This window comes from Mesocricetus auratus, unplaced genomic scaffold (genome assembly GCF_017639785.1).
Source record: "Mesocricetus auratus isolate SY011 unplaced genomic scaffold, BCM_Maur_2.0 Super-Scaffold_100009, whole genome shotgun sequence".
Lineage (NCBI taxonomy): Eukaryota > Metazoa > Chordata > Mammalia > Rodentia > Cricetidae > Mesocricetus > Mesocricetus auratus.
In genome coordinates, this window is record NW_024429193.1 from 15,963,393 (window position 1) to 15,982,431 (window position 19,039).

Here is a 19,039-nt window from a genome sequence, read left to right on the forward strand (position 1 = left end):
TGTCTCGAAAAAAAAAAAAAAACAGCAAAACTAAACTAAAAAAGAACCAATTCAAGTTCTATCATCTAACAACAAGCTTCGAATTCCTGCAGGCATTGCCAGTGTGGGGATAGAGTGTATTGCCTCAAGATACTTCTGCAATTGACAGGAGACCACAGGGAGCCCGGGGACAGCAGTCTGTGTTGTGAAAAGTCTGGCCCTGCCATGGTCCACGCTGTCTTTCCCCCATCGTCATCAGACGTTGGACGGAAAGCTAAGAGTAGGAAATATAGTGGAACAGCTAACGACTGTACAAGGGCCTAGATTCATTAACCGGTTAAACTGGCATCAAAATGGAAATAATTAGGCAGGTCTTGTGGTCCATCCTTGTAATCCTAGCACTTGGGAGGCAGAGGCAGGAGGCACAGAGGTCCAGACCATCGTGTGAGAGCCTGTCTCAGTTCCTGCCGCCTGACCTTAGCAAAGGCACTAATGCTACTTTCCCGTGAACAAACCATCCTGACCAAGTCGTAATTCAAGTAACTGCACAAGAGGCATCTTCTGCTGAAATGAAAACTCCGATATTAGTATTAGTAAACGCTTTGTTTGTTAATGGAGATCAAATGTCACTGAGCAGTCACCGTTTCCTTGAACAGAATAGAAGCTACTTGCTGGGAATGTAGATCAGTGGGTAGCCTGCTCGTCTAGAATGCATGAAGGCCGGGGTTCGACTCCCAGCCCTGAAGAAAAAAACGGGTATGACAGTGCAAATTTGAAATTTCACCGCTTGGAAGGTGGAGACCGGAAGAAGAGGAGTTCAAGGTCACCTTTGGATGCGTAATGAATTTTGAGGCTAGTCTGACTTACAGGAAAGCTTGTCTGTTGTAAGCACTCCGTTCCCGGAGCGCTTTGCCCCAGGAGACTGTTTTACACGCAGCCTTTGACTCCGTTTTGAGGGCGGATTATGACTACAGCACCTGATTTCTTTCCACACTGTGAGAAGGTATTGAATAACAATACATTAGCGAGGCTCAGTGGGTTCAATGGTGGCGACCTGTCATATAAGCCGCCTGATTTGGCAGTCTGGCTGAGGCAAGGCAGGTTCTCCGATTCCACCCCCAACTGCTAATGTTAACTCTCCTACGACACCGCACATGCTGCTTGTGTCTGTATATCTAGATGCATGGATGTGACTTCCAGGGTAACACAAGGTAAAGAGGTCACAACAGAGTTCCGAAGGCATTGGAAGTGGCCCGAGAGAGGATGACGAAAGAAGCCGAAGTTGGAGCTGCTTGAGCCAGAGTTTGGATGTGAAGCTGGGGAGTTTCAGATGCAAGGTACTGGGGGCTTAAATGGGGAGATGGAGGGTCTGGGTCCAGAGAGGTGAAAGATTAACGAGCAGGCAGCCCAGCAGAGGCCAGGCAGTGAGCCGAGCTGAAAAGGGTTAATCAGGAAGTCCTCTGCTGATTGGTCCTCGACCGGGTGGATGATAGGTTGGTGTATGACCCTCCAGGTAAGGGAGTTACACCCTTTCCTGGGCCTAGTGTGTCTGGCGAGTTCTTGGACCTCATTTCCACATATGATTTTAATACAGCCATGTGCCCCTATAGTCTCAATTCACCCCCATATCTTATAGAGTAGCTCCGTTTATACTCCCAGGAATAAGTCATTTATCATTCTGTGCTGCATGGGTAGTTTGCAGATCCACGAAAGGGCTGTAGTCATTATCCTCTGTCAAGATGGAGTCTAAAGCTGTTTGTAAAATGGAGTCTCCTAGGGCAAGGCACAGCCTAGGAAAACACTGTTTTATCCAGTGTGGGGTAATTCTGAATAGACCATAGACACTATCGCAAAAACCTAAATTAATTAATTAATTAATTTAGCCTGGCGTTGGTGGCCCACGCCTTTAATCCCAGCACTCGGGAGGCAGAGACAGGCAGATCTCTGTGAGTTCGAGGCCAGCCTGATCTACAAAGTGAGTTCCAGGACAGCCTCCAAAGCCACAGAGAAACCCTGTTTCGAAAAACCAAAAAAATAAATTAGTTAGTTAATTTAAGAAAGAAGTATGAATCACACATAAGGGCAGCTCCCCACCCCCACCCACTGCAGTAGATGTTAACAAAAACAAAAATAACCCAAAGGTAGTTTTAGAAAAAAAAATTGTCTCATATTGCTTGGTTTGGGCTTTCTTTGTTTTTAACCTTTGGGTGTATATTATGATTACCAATTTGAGTTTTCTTGTGTGTGTGTGTGTGGAGGGTGCTGTTTCTGGTAATCTTTCTTTAGTTTCTTTCTTTTTTCCCTTTTTTGTTAGTTTGTTTTGTCTTATACTTGTTTGTTTGTTTGTTTGCCTACTTTTTCCTTGTCTTTTTGAGACAGAGTCTCTCTATTATGTCTCTCTGACTGTCCTGGAACTTTTCTATGTAGACTAAGCTGGCCTCGAACTCACAGAGATTCACCAGTCTCTGTCTCCCAAATGCTGGAATCACAGGTGTGCACCACGGCACCAGGCTGTTTCTTTTCTTAAGAGAGAGAGAGAAAGACAAAGAAGGTGTGGGCTTGGAAGGGTGTCAAGGATCTGGTAGATGATTGAGGAGAGACTGTGATCAGAATATATTGTATGAATATAACTATTTTTTAACATGTAAGAGACAGGAGCATAGAAACTAAAATCTGAGTGGGGGTGGGGGAGCATGATGACCTCCACCTCGATCTGTCATTGCTTAGTTCTAAACTGAAAACCTGACTATGCTCCTGTGGGATGTCTTTTCCCTTAAGAATTGGGAGAGTTTGCCAGGTAGTCATTCCACACGCCTTTAATCCCAGCACTCGGGAGGCAGAGGCTGGCACATCTCTGAGTCTGAGGTCAGCCTGGACTATAGGACGAGTTCCAGGACAGTCAGGGCTGTTACACAGAGAAACCCTGTCTTGGAGGTTTAAAAAAGTCATGACACAGTGTAGTGTGACAAGTAGGGCTAACTAGGAAAGGGCGCCACCACTAGGGAGACCCACACCAGTAGACTTTTCAGACTTTCAGGTGGTGAATGAAGGGAAAGAGAGCAACTGGGAATATTGGGGGATTACAAGGACCCAGTGGATTCAAGGTGGAGAGCTACCAGTGTTTGTTGAGGGAAGAAACTAAGGAAACTGAAACTAAAGCGGGGAGGCAGAGCAACTGATGACACTTCTCTGCCCACCTTCTAGGCTTGCAAGGGTTTCTTTGTTAGTGTGGCACTAGCAGTTTTTAAGGTCTTCTAATCAACAGCTTTATGTTCAGGTTTTATTTCTGATCTTCAATGTAAGACCACACACACACACACACACACACACACACACACACACACACACACACACACACACACACTTGGGTTTTATCACCTAAGAATCAGTGACTTAGACCAGCTTTGACTACAATTTCTGGTGAGAAGTAATATTATTTTGTAAATTAATATGTAAGAAATCGTACTAATTTTTAAACTGTCTTGATGTTTATCTTTAATTTATTTTTCTTATTTTATTTTTTCGAGACAGGGTTTCTCTGTGTAGCTCTGGCTGTCCTGGAACTCGCTCTGCAGACCAGGCTGGCCTCGAACTCACTTGTCTCCAATTAAATATGTGTACCATGGCACCCTCTTTTATTATTTTATTTTTGAATGAAGGTCTTTTTTTTTTTTTTTTTTTTTTTTTTTTGGTTTTTCCAGACAGGGTTTCTCTGTAGCTTTGGAGGCTGTCCTGGAACTCACTTTGTAGACCAGGCTGGCCTCGAACTCACAGAGATCTGCCTGCCTCTGCCTCCCGAGTGCTGGGATTAAGGCGTGCGCCACCAACGCCCGGCTTGAATGAAGGTCTTATTATGTAACCCAAGCTGAACCCAGTAATCACTATGTAGCCCAGGCTGTCCTCAGACTGGAGATGCTCTTGCCTCTGCCTCTTTAGTGCTGGGGTTACAGTCATAAACCCACCCAGCTCTGGCATACTGTTGTGAAGGTTCATGGCGTGTATCTCATGCCCTCACTTTCAAAAACACTGATACAGAGATGTCTGTTTCACAAGTGCTGGGATGATGGTACTGGCTAAGATGGCAACCTCACTTGAATCAGGGTTGGCTAACATTTGTTGGAAATTCTTAGGCACCCCGTTTTGGATGAGGAAGAACAGATGGCCAGCCACATTCCAAAATGAGTACCTTCTTCCTCCTCCTGTGTCTCATTACTTTTCCTTCTGTCTGGCTTCAAATTACTATACCTTGGGAAATGCGGTGATATATTTCTAGGGATGTCTATTGGTGTTTTGATTTCTTAATTATGAAATGTTATTTTAATTTAGGGAGGCAGAGGAGGAACCAAAAAAAAAAAAACCAACCAGAAATCCGGTTAACGATAGTAGCAACAAACATTATAGAACTTACTAAGAGCCAGGAACTATGTAATGCTGTGGAAACATTACCTCCTTAAGCCTTGTCAACAGCTCAGTGAGTTGTCCCCCTTCATAGAGGCAGCATTGGAAGTATAAATTGTTAAGTAACCAGTCTGAAGCCGTGCAGCTTGTAATGGCAGAGATGGGATTAGAATCCCCACAGACTGACTTCAGAATCCATGCAGTGTGCCTCCTAATACAGATTTTGGAACAAAATTTAGATCCATAGAGTTGAAGATCAGTGGATGGGCTTAATAAAAGGGTGCCCACTGCAATCTTGTGGTCTCAATTTTACGAGGCAGCTGCAATCCAAAATACACTTACCAGTTGTCCACATGAGGACACTTGAGTTGGCCAGATCAAGTGCTCCCTTGTCTGAAATGTTCCTGACTCACAGCTCACTGCTAAGAGTTCTTGTGTATATAATATTGAATTTACCAGCTCTGATGGGTTGGAAACCTTACTTGTGGCTCATTCTCCATTTGGGGATAAACCCAGGTTTTCATTGGGAAAAACATACATCTCCAAATCCTATGTGATCGTACACAGACTTTAATGTGGCTTTATAACTAAGAACCGTAGCTAAAAGCCCAGTGTCCTACTTCAGAATCGGAGGGGAACATGTTAGAAATGAAAACACTTTGCTTCAGTGTTCACAGAGCAGTAGTTTTCTTTGGACCCTTTACACGACTGTGATTAAAACAATAACCCCAAAGGCTTCACCGAAAAGATACTTTACATTAAGAATGTTGTGGAGAGTGGATGACTTCTGAGTGAATGTGTATTATTGACATAAGCATGGCTATGTCAGACTCCAATGCCTCAGACTGTGGTAATTGTAAACCCTTTGCCTGGTCCAAGTCCTAATGTGGACATTGTATACCCAAAGTATCAATTGCTGTTTCCTCTCCTCTAAGACTGCAACCAGAGACAATTACAAAGAAACTGAGATTAGGTTCCTCGGGTAGATCTCCTACCGAAATTGCACTGTCCCACATAGACCCCCTACAGAGATCAGATAGCCACACCCCCCAGCCTGTTACTGAGATTTGTCAGTTGCCATCCCACAGAGTAGTTATCTAGCCTCCTATTTGGACTGAGTGTCTGAAGGACGGTTGATGCATGTCCACCAAAGTACTTCCCAGCCTTCAGATCCCAGATTTTCTGTGTGTCTTGTTTCTTTATTCCCTGGCGCCCTAATTGGGTAAATCCTAAACTTGGCAGTCCAAGGCAATGTGTGGTTTCAAAACTGTTGCTGCCCGGTTTTTTTTTTTTTTCTGTAACTTTTTTTTTTTTTTTTTGGTTTTTCGAGACAGGGTTTCTCTGTGGCTTTATTCTGTAACTTTTGTATCTTTTGTTTTGTTTGGAGACAGGGTCTTGGCTACCCCCCTATTCACTACGTAGACCAGGCTGACCTGGAACACACTGAGATCCGCCTGCTTCTGCTTCCCAAGTGCTGGGTTTTAAAGGCGTGTGCCACCACACCCAGCCTTGTTTTTTGTGTCCTGACATCTGTATTTTTCTCAAATAATAACTCTCCAATTTTATAATAACAAAACCGTTTGATTAATGATATTATAATCTCCCCCAAATCTTTTAAAGTTATTTACTTAGTCTAGATATTTGCTCTTAAAATCTTTTTTACTAACCAAGTTCTCTGATGAGCAACTAGGGGAGAGAGTATGGATCTCTTTATTCCTGTCCCCTTAAGACATACTTCCTTTTTCCCCCCTCAATATATGTTTTTATTTAAATTAGAAACATGCTTGCTTCACATGTCAATCCCAGCTCCCTCTCCCACCCCTCCTCCCTTGTCCCTCCACCAGTCCTCCAGCCCCCACCCAATCCCCACATCATCCCCAGGAAGGGTGAGGCCCTCCTTGGGGGAATCTCCAGAGTCTGTCATTTCATCCAGGTCAGGACCTAGGCCCTTCCCATGTGTCCAGGCTAAGAAAGCATCCCTCCATGTGGAATGGGCTCCCAAAGTTCATTCGTATGCCATGGTAAACACTAATCTATTACCTAAGGCCCCAGAGATTTCTGAGGTCTCTTCCCTGTCAGGAGTCTGGATCAGTCCCCTGTTGTCCTCTCAGACATCAGGACAGACTTCCTTTTTATTTTTTTTTAAATCACACAGTCTCACTCATGCAAGATGAGCTCCTCTCAGACTTGAAATTCATCTTTGTGCTGGGATTGTAAGCATAAATTGACACCGATGGCCTATTTATTAAAATTGCATTTAAAAAGCAGGCAACAACAACAGAAACATGTGTTTTATTGTTTTAGATTATGAGTTCCTGCGTATGGTGAGTTCAAGTACCCTTGGAGGTGAGAAGAGGTTGTTGGATCCCCTGGACCTGAACTTAGAGGTGGTTGTGAGCTGTCTAACATGTGTGCCAGGATCCAAACTCTGGTCCTCTGCAAAAGCAGCAAGTGATCGTTACCACTGAGCCAGTCTCTCTACCTGGAGACTGCATACACTAAGATTTATTTTACGTGACTACGCAATCTCAGATACACTCGCATTATTAGAAACTAAACTCTAAAGGTGTTGAAGTATGACCGTGAGGTGTGACTATGATGCCATTGCTTTCATTCCTGCCATGCACTACTCCCAGTGTTCTAAACTGACCTGGAAAGACTCCAGAAAAGCTTTATCTGCTAAAGCCCCTGGATCCAGGAACCCTTCTTCCGAGACCTGGAATGAGGGAATGGGAACAGGAGATACTGTATGAAGCGGCCCCATGCAAAGTCCTCCAGATTCACATGATATTACAAATAAGAGAAATGTTCAGAGCAGGGAGCCTGCAACTTTGGCCATGGTGTTCTAAATCAGGAAGCAGCCTTGACTATCGGATTAGAAAACAGTAGGCACCCTCATGCAGTTTTAGTGATTAAAGCCAGTCCAAGTCCCAGGACATTCTCTACGCAACACTTTCCCAAGACTGATTCTGTTCGTTCAGCTGTTTGAAAGTAAACACAGTGATCCTGGGGATGCTGGCGCATCTTTGAACCTTCGTGACTAATCCATCTGCATATAGTGGACACCCAGTACATATTGGTTCATAAGTTACTTACGAAGTGACAATGCCACTACCTGTAGAGCTTAGGAGATGGCTCATCGGTGAAGAGCCAGCTGTGTAAGCATGAGGACCTGAGTTTGGATCCCAAGGCTCATGTGAAAAGGCCAGCTTAGGCACCTGTTCCCCTAAGGGCAGGGGAACAGAGACAAGTAGAACCTAGAAGCTGGCTGACTGGCCAGTCTCGCCAATTAGTGAGTGCTGCATTCAATGACAGGCCCTGTCTCAAAAGATAAGGGAGACAGTGAGCAAAGAAGACATATGCACATGCGTGCACAGGCATCCTTCCTCCACATGTGTACACTATACATGCATTTAAAAACAATCGCCTATACTCTCCTTTATAATAATGAAGGAAAATCACTGTGGATTTACTGGCGCGAGTCTCCATTATTGCTAGCTAGCTATGCCCACTTTTTTCTCAGTGCTTCCCCGCATACAGCTTCCTATTACACCTGCACACCTTTGGATTCCTCTGTTCTGCCTCAGTCTCTTCATGGCACAATTTAATTTTGAAGTGCTCTGATAAATACTCAATCCGAACATGCCTATTCCTCCCTCGGGTTATGTTAAACTCCAGCTACAGTCTTTCAGATTCTCAGGACACTTTGCCAGAGTCATGTGATACAAGATACACTTCGGCTTAATAAGAATTTAGCTCAGGCTTGCTTCAAAACAACTAAACTGTGCTGTGACAGATCACACCTTTAAGCACTTTTTATTGGGAACTGAAAACAAAAACAACAACTGGATTTAGAGCCAATGCAAACTCAGTCTCAGCACTTGAGGAAGCTGCTGCAGGGGAATCACAAATTCTAGTCTGAGGCCAGCCTTAGCTATACAGCAACACCCTTTTTTAATTTCTTTGAGTTGATTTATTAATGTGGAAATGCAGATCAAGCTTACCTACTCTGAATATCTGACTACTGACAAGTTACAAAAGCCAAATGATTTTAAGTCCTGTTAGTACAGTGGTTCTCAATCTGTGGGTTGCAATCCCTTTAGGGTCACATCCTTGATAGCCTGCAAATAAGATATTTACATTACAATCCACAACAGTAGCAAAATTACTTATGAAGTAGCAATGAAAATAATTTTAATATTGGGAGGTCACCACAACATGAGGAACTGTATTAAGGAGTTGCAGCATTAGGAAGCTTGAGAACCACTGTATTAGTATATCATACATTAGACTTTTTTATGTCATGAATATAATGTCTTAAAACACATAAAATCATTGTCAGACTATGTGTATAAGATGTATATAAAACTAAAGAATGTCTTTAAAATTTTGATCCCATCCTAAAGATACCTCAATATGTATATATGTATATATGTACATATGTGTATATACACATATATGTATATATATATACAAATATTTCAAAATTAAAAAAAATCCAAAATGGGTATAATCCCAAACATTTTGGATGAGGGACAGTCAACTATGATTCTCTGCTTAATTGATTATCAGATAAAGGAGAAGTTACATAACTTTTTAAGATATTTCATAAAGCATTGTAGACAGCTGCTCTCATTTCCTGAAAATTTAAAACCCTAATCGCAAGGAAGACTGTATTAATATTTATACATGACCTCATGCCTAATTTTCATAATTTAAAGTCGTGTAAAATACATCCATATTATATTATAATGTACCTTATTGTGCTGCATTTCATCTGGTCATGTTTTATTCACACACACAGATCTCATTCACTTATTCAGTTTTGTTTTTCAAGGAACAGAGTTGAGCCAAATTCTCCCATCAATAATGGACAAAAGCAGTTCCTTCCAGTTCTTAGTTATCAAAACAAATGCCATCAGGAAGATCTCTGATAATATTCATGTCCAACATGGACATCCACGTGGCAAATATCAATCAGCATAGCTGGGGCCTCAAAGGCCACACTCATACTACATTTCATTCACGGTTGTAGAAATGATCCCTAGAAACGAATTCGTTCACTCTGATGCTTTTCAGAGGTGCATTTCCCCAGGTTTGGACAACAGCAGTTGAGACATCCTGTCAGTATCATTTTAAATCAAAAACCAAACTCTGACTAGAAATATCAGCTTACCAGGCAAAAGAGAGAGATGACTGTGTCACTCCTGGCATTCGGGCACTAGCTTTTCTGTTCTGTTCTCTGGTTATTCCTACTAGCAAGAATACAAAAGAAGCCTGACATTAGTGGTGCACACCTTTAATCCCTGCACTTGGGAGGTTGAGGCAGGCTGATCTCTGTGACTTCAAGGCCAGCCTGGTTTACAGAGCTAGTTCCAGGACAGCCAGAGCTGTTATACAGAGAAACCCTCTCTCAAAACAAAACCGCACGCCTTTAATCCCAGCACTCGGGAGGCAGAGGCAGGCGGATCTCTGTGAGTTCGAGGCCAGCCTGGTCTACAGAGCGAGTGCCAGGACAGCCTCCAAAACTACACAGAGAAACCCTGTCTCGAAAAAAAAACAAAAAACAAAAAAACAAACAAAACAACAACAACAACAACAAAAAAAGAAAACAAAAACCAAAGAAGAATGCAAAACCATTGCTAAAATACCTTTTGGTACCTGGCCCATCAGTCTCTACCTTTCCTCCCTATTCTGACTAGTCTATCTTTAATCTGCCCCCTTGTTACCCTGTTCCCACCTTTTCTTTCTTTCTTTCTTTCTTTTTTTTTGGTTTTTTTGAGACAGGGTTTCTCTGTGGCTTTGGAGGCTGTCCTGGAACTCACTTTGTAGACCAGGCTGGCCTCGAACTCACAGAGATCTGCCTGCCTCTGCCTCCCGAGTGCTGGGATTAAAGGCGTACATCACCAATGCCCGGCCCCTGTTCCCACCTTTAATCTGCCCCTTTGTTACCCTGTTGCCACCTTTAATCTGCCTCTTTGTTGCCCTGTTCCCATCTTTGGAGTGTGAGTTGTAGATGGTATTAATTTTGTCTCTGTTTTCTTGCTACAGTATTCCCAGCAGCTGTAACTCATACATAGCAAGAGTTGTTTTACTGGTTAATTGATCTATGTATTGATTGATTTTAAGATGGGATTTCACTATGTGCCTAGACCCGTCTCAGTTATGCTTTTTTTTTTTTTTAAACTTCAACCACCGAAGTAGCTGAAGATAAAGGCACAGGCCACTACAATCAGTCGAGAGCTACAGCTTTAGGTAGAAGGTCAGGTTCTCCCCTGAGGGCAGAAATGATTAAAGATCTGAGGTGGAGCCCAGGGTAAGACATTCCAGGCAAGGGAATCACCCAGTGCACATTGGGAAACTGGAGCTTGCCTATTTTCCAGGGATGGGCAAGGAGCCCAGGCTGCCCAGAACGCATCAAGGGCAGGGAAGAGGAGATGAGGATAGAGAAATACAGGGGTCACATGTTGTGTCATATTTTTGATCGTATGTTGACACTCCCAAGACTGACAATAAAGTTTGTTTTGTATCCGAGGCAGAGCTAGCTACCGGCTGACAAAAATTAGCCATAGAGGTTTTGGAGGACTGAGGACAGACAGACACAGATAGGCAGGATGGGGCTGAGAGTCCTGGCTCTTTTGGATGAAGGAACAAAAGTGATAGATTACTGGTCTCTTTTCTGATGTTTCTCTGGTCGTTCGGGTTCTTATCCCAATACCTGACTCCCGAGTTTTTATTGATAAAGAATAATTAGATAAACGAATTACCTGGTGTAGGGAAAAGGGGCCAGTCAAAGAAACACACCCTGAGCAGAGCCAAAGAAACACACTTTGGCCTTGCAACCAGAACCAAAGAAATGTACCCTGACCCTAAAACCAGTGCCAAAGGAACACACTTTGTCCCTGGAATCAGAGTCAGTGAAGAAAAGTACCCTGGCCCTAAAATTGGAGCCAAAAGGCTAAAAAGGACCAGAGAAAGAAACACACTTTGGCCCTGAAACCAGAGCCAAATCTGACCCTAATCCTGTGTAAAAAAGTAACCAATGCTGGAGCAGAGCTCTAGCCAATCTGAGCTCAGCACTGAAATCGGACCAATCCCTACTCTGGAAAAACTTCCCCGCCCCCAAGAATCCCTGTGTATGTTCAGCTTGGCTGGTCCAGCTGCCTTCCAATAAATCCCTTTGGGTGAAGATCTTCTTTTGTGGCGGCAACAGAGCAGAGGCAACCCTGGGCAGAGTAGAGCAGAGCAGAGCAGAGCAAGCGAGCAGGACTGTAACACTTGCCCGGGAAACCTTCCTAGGCAGAGCAGAGTTGTTACACTCTGCTCCCAGCTCCCCGCTCCCGGCTCTCTGCTTTCCAGGAGCAGAGCTGAACTGTAGCAACTTCGCCTGAGAAACCTCCTGCCAAGCAAAACTGCTACACTAGGCGAACACCCCTTCTGGAAGACCCTGTCCTTCTGGAGCGGAGCTGATACACCGGAGAAGCCTTTCTCTGAGGCAAGGCTGTAAGCTGCTAAGCTTACTGCAACCTGTGGTGGTCCTTGGCTTCTGAGCTCCAGGATACCTTTCCACCTGAGCTGTGTAACCCTCAGTATTCTGTGACTCCCGAGTGCCAGAATACCTGACCCACTCCTGTTCCATCCTGTCCCGACCCATCCCGAAACGCTTACACCTGGCATCCAACTTGGGGCTTGAAATCACACGGTAACCACTGGCCCCTGGCTGCTGGATTTTCCTCCCTTGCCTCAAGCCCTGTGAGTCTGGGATTTTCCTGTTGCAGTCTCTCTTTAGTAGCCTCCAGCTGCTACCCATTCCTGGTGCTAAACTCCAGAGAGGCTTCTGGGCTTACTGGACCTACAGCTGCTCGCTGCCTTCAGTGAGCCCCGTGAGCTCAATTCCTACCGGACATACTTCTTCTGAACATTCCCGAATCCACTTTTCAGGCAGCAGGCTCCCTCTCTCCGTGGGTCGACGACTTCATCTGAACCCTTTCCTTGGGCTGCTGCCACACCAGATCAACTGCCTCACTTGGGTTTCAGTTGTTACTGTATAGGGCCAGATAGACAGGAAAATTAAAGCCATATGTGGCTAACATAGAAATGAATTGATGGGGACATGATTTGATATAGCAATGGAATACCAGACTAACATTCCTCCAATCTCAGAAGCAAACCATAAATTAATGTTTCTGAGAAAAACATTAAAAGTTACCATCAAGAACAGAAACCAACCATTCAAGTTGTACATAAACAGAGCACAATGGCTGCTGATCTTTCAAAGGTGCCAACCTCCCTAAAATGGTTAACAGACAAACCTGTCTGGGTGGATGGCCTTTCACACCAGAAATGTTACAGACATTAGAACAGCTGGTACCAGAGCAGCCAAATACTCAGCATATTGAAGAATCAACCAGTCCTTGGAATTCTCCTATATTTATCATTAGGAAGGAATTTTGAAAATGGAGGGTGGTTACAGATCTAAGAGCTATTAATAAGGTGATTCAGCCAATGAGCTCTTTACAGCCTGGAATTCCCTCTCTGTTACCTAAAGGATGGTCTATTATAGTGCCTGACTTTTAAAAAAAACTGCTTTTTTTTCTGTACCTTTACAAGAATAGGACAGAGAAAAATTTGCCTTGACTGTGACTTCTTACAGTAATTGTCATCCTGTTAAAATATATCAGTGGAAGATTCTTCCTCAAAGGATGTTAAACAGCACTACCTGAGTCAATATTTTCCGCAACACCATTGGAAATAATTCATAATCTGTTTCCTCAATCTATAATTTACCATTATATGATTGATATCTTATTAGCTGTTTCAGATGAAGATACCTTAGGGAAAATGCTTGAAGAAGTAAAGAAAATTTTACCTTGTTGGGAATTACAAATCACTCCTACAAAAATAGAAAGAGGACATTCAGTTAGTTACACAGGATATAAGATAGGTTAACAAAAAATCAACCACAGAAAGTACAAATCAAAGGAGATCAATTTCAAACTCTTAATGATTTTCAAAAATTGTTTGGAGAGATTGACAACTCAAGAACTAGGTAATTTATTCCAAACCTCCTAAAGTGACAAGGATTTAAATAGTCCAAGGAGATTATCACCTGAAGCTGAGAAAGAATTTGCTTGAGGGGTTGGAGAGACGGCTCAGAGGTTAAGAGCACTGACTGCTCTTCCAGAGGTCCTGAGTTCAAGTCCAGTGGCTCACCACCATCTATAATGAGATCTGGTGCCCTCTTCTGGTGTGCAGGCAGGAAGAGTGTATACACAATAAATAAATAAAATGAAAAAAAAAGAATTGGATTGATAGAAAAGAAATTACAGGAAGTACATGGGGAGTGTTTGTATCCAGAGCTTGATTATATTTTGCTTATTTTACTTTCTACACTCATTCTCCTACAGAAATTCTTATGCAGAGAGAAGATAATATCCCTAATAATAAATACCACACAAACAGAATAAAAACTTACATACCTATGTAAAAAAAGGTTTCTGCAAAATTAAGACTTTGTTAATTAACAGGAATGAACCCAACAGATATTGTGGTACCTTTTACGGTTCCTAAAGTTTTCTCATTATGGACAGAAGATAAACATTGGCAAATACTGGGGTCCAGCCTTGTCTCATGTCCAGGTCCTGAGATGGAGAAAGGACATTGGCACAAGGAAGAAATCTGACCTCCAGGTGGATTCCACTCAAGGGGCCCTGAATAACTTGTGCCATTAGTATTTATACTTAGGCAGAGTTTTTCTTACCAGGGTTATATGAGCAGCTATATTATTGTCCCCTATATTTGAATTTTATGAAGTACATCATATTGTAAGAATTACATCATAATCATTATGAAGGCCTCCCATTGTTTCCCTTTGTGCTTCCCCAAATAGCATTTTCTCACCCCCTACATAATGTTATTCTAGACATAGTGTTCAGCATTTTTCAGGCTTAAATATGGTGCCAGGCACATCCTGCTCTTGAAGCAATTAGATCAGCTGGCAGATACTTGCAGGTACCAAGTTAAAAAGTCATAGACGCCAGGCATTGGTGGCACACACCTTTAATCCCAGCACTCAGGAGGCAGAGGCAGGTGGATCTCTGTGAGTTCAAGGCCAGCCTGGTCTACAGAGCGAGTGCCAGGATAGGCTCCAAAGCTACACAGAGAAACCCTGTCTCAAAAAACCAAAACCAAAACCAAAACAACCAAACAAAAAGAATGTAATAGACATGGGTAAAATGCTTTAAGGACAACAATATTTAAACCCAGGCAATTCTTTCATGTCTGCAAGGTGTGTTTTTACAGTTGCCTTTTTTTTTTTTTTTTTTTTTTTTTTACGAGACAGGGTTTCTCTGTATTGTTTCGGAGGCTATCGGTCCAGCCCGGCTTCGAACTCACAGAGATCCGCCTGCCTCTGCCTCCCGAGTGCTGGGATTAAAGGCGTGCACCATCACCGCCCGGCTTACAGTTGCCTTTTCTACAAGAGAGTTTCCTTCTCAGTCTCTCTGTAAAGGCTGACGTTGAGAAGACACTGTTTTCCTCTCACTTCACCAGATTTCTTCTTCTAATAAGCTCCTGCATATTGAAAAAGGAGAATCTTTCCATCCCATATTTTACATTGCATTTGTCATCATTGGATCATACTAGATCCTGTCATTGATTCTGTGTTTGGTGCCCAGGGAACTTACTCTAAACAGTTGGCACTATGTGTACTCTTGAGGCCTTTTCTCTACTCTGTATGCATGCCTTACTCTCCTTTCCAGAACTGTGAGACATGGTTAATGTTCCAGGGGTTGTTTTCTCATACGTACCTAATTGTCTCTATTGAGAATTAGAGACAATTAGAACAGTTCCCAGGATTAGGAGTTGTAGTTAGGAATTCCAGATAAGAGATTTGAGACACCTTATCCCTCTGTGGAAACCTAGGAGAAAATATTTGGGAAAGAGAAGAATTTCCAGGGAAAATTACAGCTTTTACGTGTGTGACTGGCAAAGTAAAACTAAAAACCAACCAAAGAATAATTACCAATGTAATGAGAAAGAAAAGAGCCTGGAAGCTGCACGAACTTTGCAAATTCCTATGCTGTCTCATGGACTACTGGGCCTTGCCAAGTGAGAGTTTGTTTCCATGGATGTCTTGCCCAGAGGAAACCCATTGGACAGGACTTGGCTGCCAAGTGAGAGTTTGTTTCCATGGATGTCTTGCCCAGAGGAAACCCATTGGACAGGACTTGGCTGCATGGTTCCCCATACTTAATGACCAACCATAGTAATGAACACTTAAAGGTATACAGCACAGAGAGTATTCCAACAGCCAGAGTTTTGTTTTGTTTTTAATGCTATTAAGAAAGGAAGGACAGCTGCGTAGAGACATTGGATAATAGAAAAAAAAAACTACTGAATTAAATCAGCCTGTACTATGTGTCCCTTCCCTCTCTTGGGTTTGTAAGAGGCTTTTTAACAGAAATCATTTATACATAAGCAAATGTAATTCATTTCACACATATACACCTAACAATTTTTGTGGGTGAAGTTAAAATTCCAATTCTCACACAGTATTTAATATCACTCTTAGTAAATACTAATAAAATGTCATTATTATTTGTTTTTTGTTGGAACAATTAAAAGATATTAATGGAAATGAAGTAATAAGTATTTTGAGGATGAAAAAAATAAGTCAGCCTGTTATACTTTAAAAATATGTTCACCTCAAAATGGAAACCACAATATGTGTTATGTTGGGGAAGAGGTTTTGCTTTTGTTTCCACAGGAGGAGAAAAGCTATGGCTACCATCAAAATGGATAAAGATTAGATTTGAACAGGAGAGACCTCTTGGTTAGAAGAGTCAATAGTTCATCAAACGGTGTGGCCATTCATGCCAAACTAACTTATAAGACTAACAAGTGTCTTTCAATTGATCAGATATGACCTGACAAAAAGGAAACTCCCCAAAGCTAGGTTTGGGCCAGGGTTTTATTTTTGTTTTTTTTTTTTTTTCAGGAGAATGAAAGCATCCAACTAAGGAAGCACCCAGTGGACAAATGAAACATCTTAAGAAAAAGGATGAATCATCCAGAGAAAATGTCCCAAGAAAAAAAGTAAATTGGTCTAATGATATAGCACATCTCAAACAGGATAAATTTTCCCAAATGTTTTTTTCTGCTGTTCTCTACAGACATATAGGGCAAATAACCTTTTGGTAGTCCCAGTCCAATTAAAAATCAAAGCTGGCTTTGGAGGTAAAGTATGGTTCTCTCCTTCTCTAAACCAAGCATGCTTGTTAAAGGAAAATCCCAAATCCCTGACTCACGTCAGAAGAGCTACTTGGTATGCCACAGAAGAAAAACCAAAATTAGGGGACTATTCTTTTGCCACTAATCTCATAATCCTTTGGTTTTACTTTGACTCTTTAAAACTTTTTTAAGGTATAAATATTATCTCAATATTTATAAGAATTATAAATTTAAACCTTGTGTTGTAATGTTAATGGTCTTATAGGGTACTAATTTTAGAAAAAGGCTTAATCAAGTTTCCTGTACATGATTTCAGGCTTGAGTCTCTATCTAGGAATTAAATTTGTGTACCCCAAATGTACTTAACAAATTGTGGTCATTTAACCTCTCTGAGTTCTGCTGCATATGACATATAAAATGTTTAATTTTTCTGCTGTGAACCTTGACCATTCTGTAGCGATCTCTGAAGACTCCACAAGAATGATAGGGCCCCACAACAATAATTCCACCTGGATTGTGGTAATGCCACTAAGCCTTCAAATACCACCCAGAGATCAGATTTGGACTACAAACTGCTCAGGACAATTTCATGGTGACCAGTTGAGATGGTCCAGTCTCATGTACTACTCCAACCAGGACTTCAGATGAGCCCTACACTTTCCCGTCACACAGGGACTGGCAACAGATGATACAGCTAGCGCTCCCAAGACTTGACCATTATCTCAGTTTTTCTCATGGTCTCCTAGAGACGCCTGTGCCTCCCCAGGCACCAGGAAGCAATCTAGAAAACATGACACCCACATTCTGAAGAGGTGGTGGGGTGGGGTGGGTGGTTTTTGGTCATTCAAGAGGTTATGGATAGCTGTCATCATTTAGGGGAGTTGGTCACAAGTGTTGTCAGAAGTGCTCAGCAAATAGGCTGAACAAAAATTAGATTTAGGGATCTCATTCTGAAAAGAAAGGGGGTATAGAAATGATAGAATGAAAGGGTAGATTATTGAATCTACTTTTAAACTAACTAAAAAAGCAATTATCTTAAATATTTTTCATTGTAATGGTTTGTACTGAACACATATTTCTACTCTTGTTGAAGGTATTGTACCTGTGCAGCTTACTTAATAATGTAATGCAGATTTCTAATCATTGAAAGTTATTCTTAAATGTTTAAGATGATTAAGAAATGTGAGTTAATATTCATCTATAACAATTAAACTTGCAGTCACATTAGGTATGTTATCAAGGTCATACCAAGATATATTTTAGATAGACAAGTAGTCTTCAAACACTTGAGAGATCTGCCATGATGTTTTAGTACTACGAGGCTTTTCATGTTACTAAATGAGACTCTCCTCTTGGCAGCACCAACCTACTTCAGAGAAGATGACGGGCATCTGGAGTTTCCTTTTTTTGGCAAAAGTTAGCTGCTGGGCAAGAAACTGCCCTTATTTTGACTGATGGAAGTATGCTATCCAAATTGGACAAGCAGGACACAAAAGAGAGGACTGCTAAACTTTTTCAAAACAAGGTGTGACAGTTCTTCAAAATTCCTGCTTCACAGAAAAGTCTGTCAGATATTCTAGGCATGTATGATGAAGATGGATGTCCCAACATTGCAAAGGAACCTTGTATAACTGTCCAGACAACCAGATGTTTCTGTCATTTCTATAGTTTTAGAAGTTGTTCTACATTTCCTATCTTCTCAGGCAATATTATATCCTTCTGGGGTCTCTGATGGAGTTGAAGAGTAGTTAGTTATAGTTATAGTTTTCCTTGTTACCAAATCCAGAAAAGAAACTCACATCAGAGGTATAAAGTGTGTAAGGTTGAGAGATATAAAATGATGGTTTTGGGTTGGTGATACATGTTAGCATAGAAAGTGAAGAAGGTACAAAACTTTGAACTCACCAAGATAGGATAGATAATGGAGTATTTTCTCTGCATTTGTCAAATGCAAATGAACTGGACATTGTGAATGTAATTGTTCCCTAATAATTGTTCTCATTGTAATTAGTTTTTCTGTGTCAGAGTTAAAACCTTCCCTTTTTATTTAGACAAAAAGGGGGAAATGTGTGATATTTTGATTACATTCTGATGCTCCCAAGACTGACAATAAAGCTTGTTTTGAATCAGAGAATAGTTAGCTACTAGGTGACCAAAATTAACCATCGAGGTTTTGAAGGACTGAGGACAGATAGACACAGGAAATAGTAGTGGGTGAGGTGAGAGAGGGTTTTGACCCTTTTAGATGGAGGGATGAAAGAGATAAATCACTGGTCACTTCTTCAAAGTTTCCCTGATCATTCAAATTCTTATTCCAATATCTGATTCCTGAGTTTTTATTGATAAAGCATAATTAGATAAATGTATCAGCTAGATGGACAAAATTGGCCTCTATAGTAAATGAGACAATAATGTACCTTTTTTTAAATTT

At 41.7% G+C, this 19,039-nt stretch overlaps 1 long non-coding RNA gene across 1 annotated transcript; it reads left to right on the plus strand.

Moving 5' to 3' along the window:
* Positions 1 to 314: 314 nt before the first annotated feature.
* LOC110343051 lies at positions 315 to 18,739 on the plus strand. Its single transcript, XR_002385244.2, has 3 exons — positions 315 to 1,316; positions 16,376 to 16,473; positions 17,968 to 18,739. It is a non-coding gene; the product is annotated as an uncharacterized LOC110343051 (long non-coding RNA).
* The last annotated feature ends 300 nt before the right edge of the window (positions 18,740 to 19,039 follow it).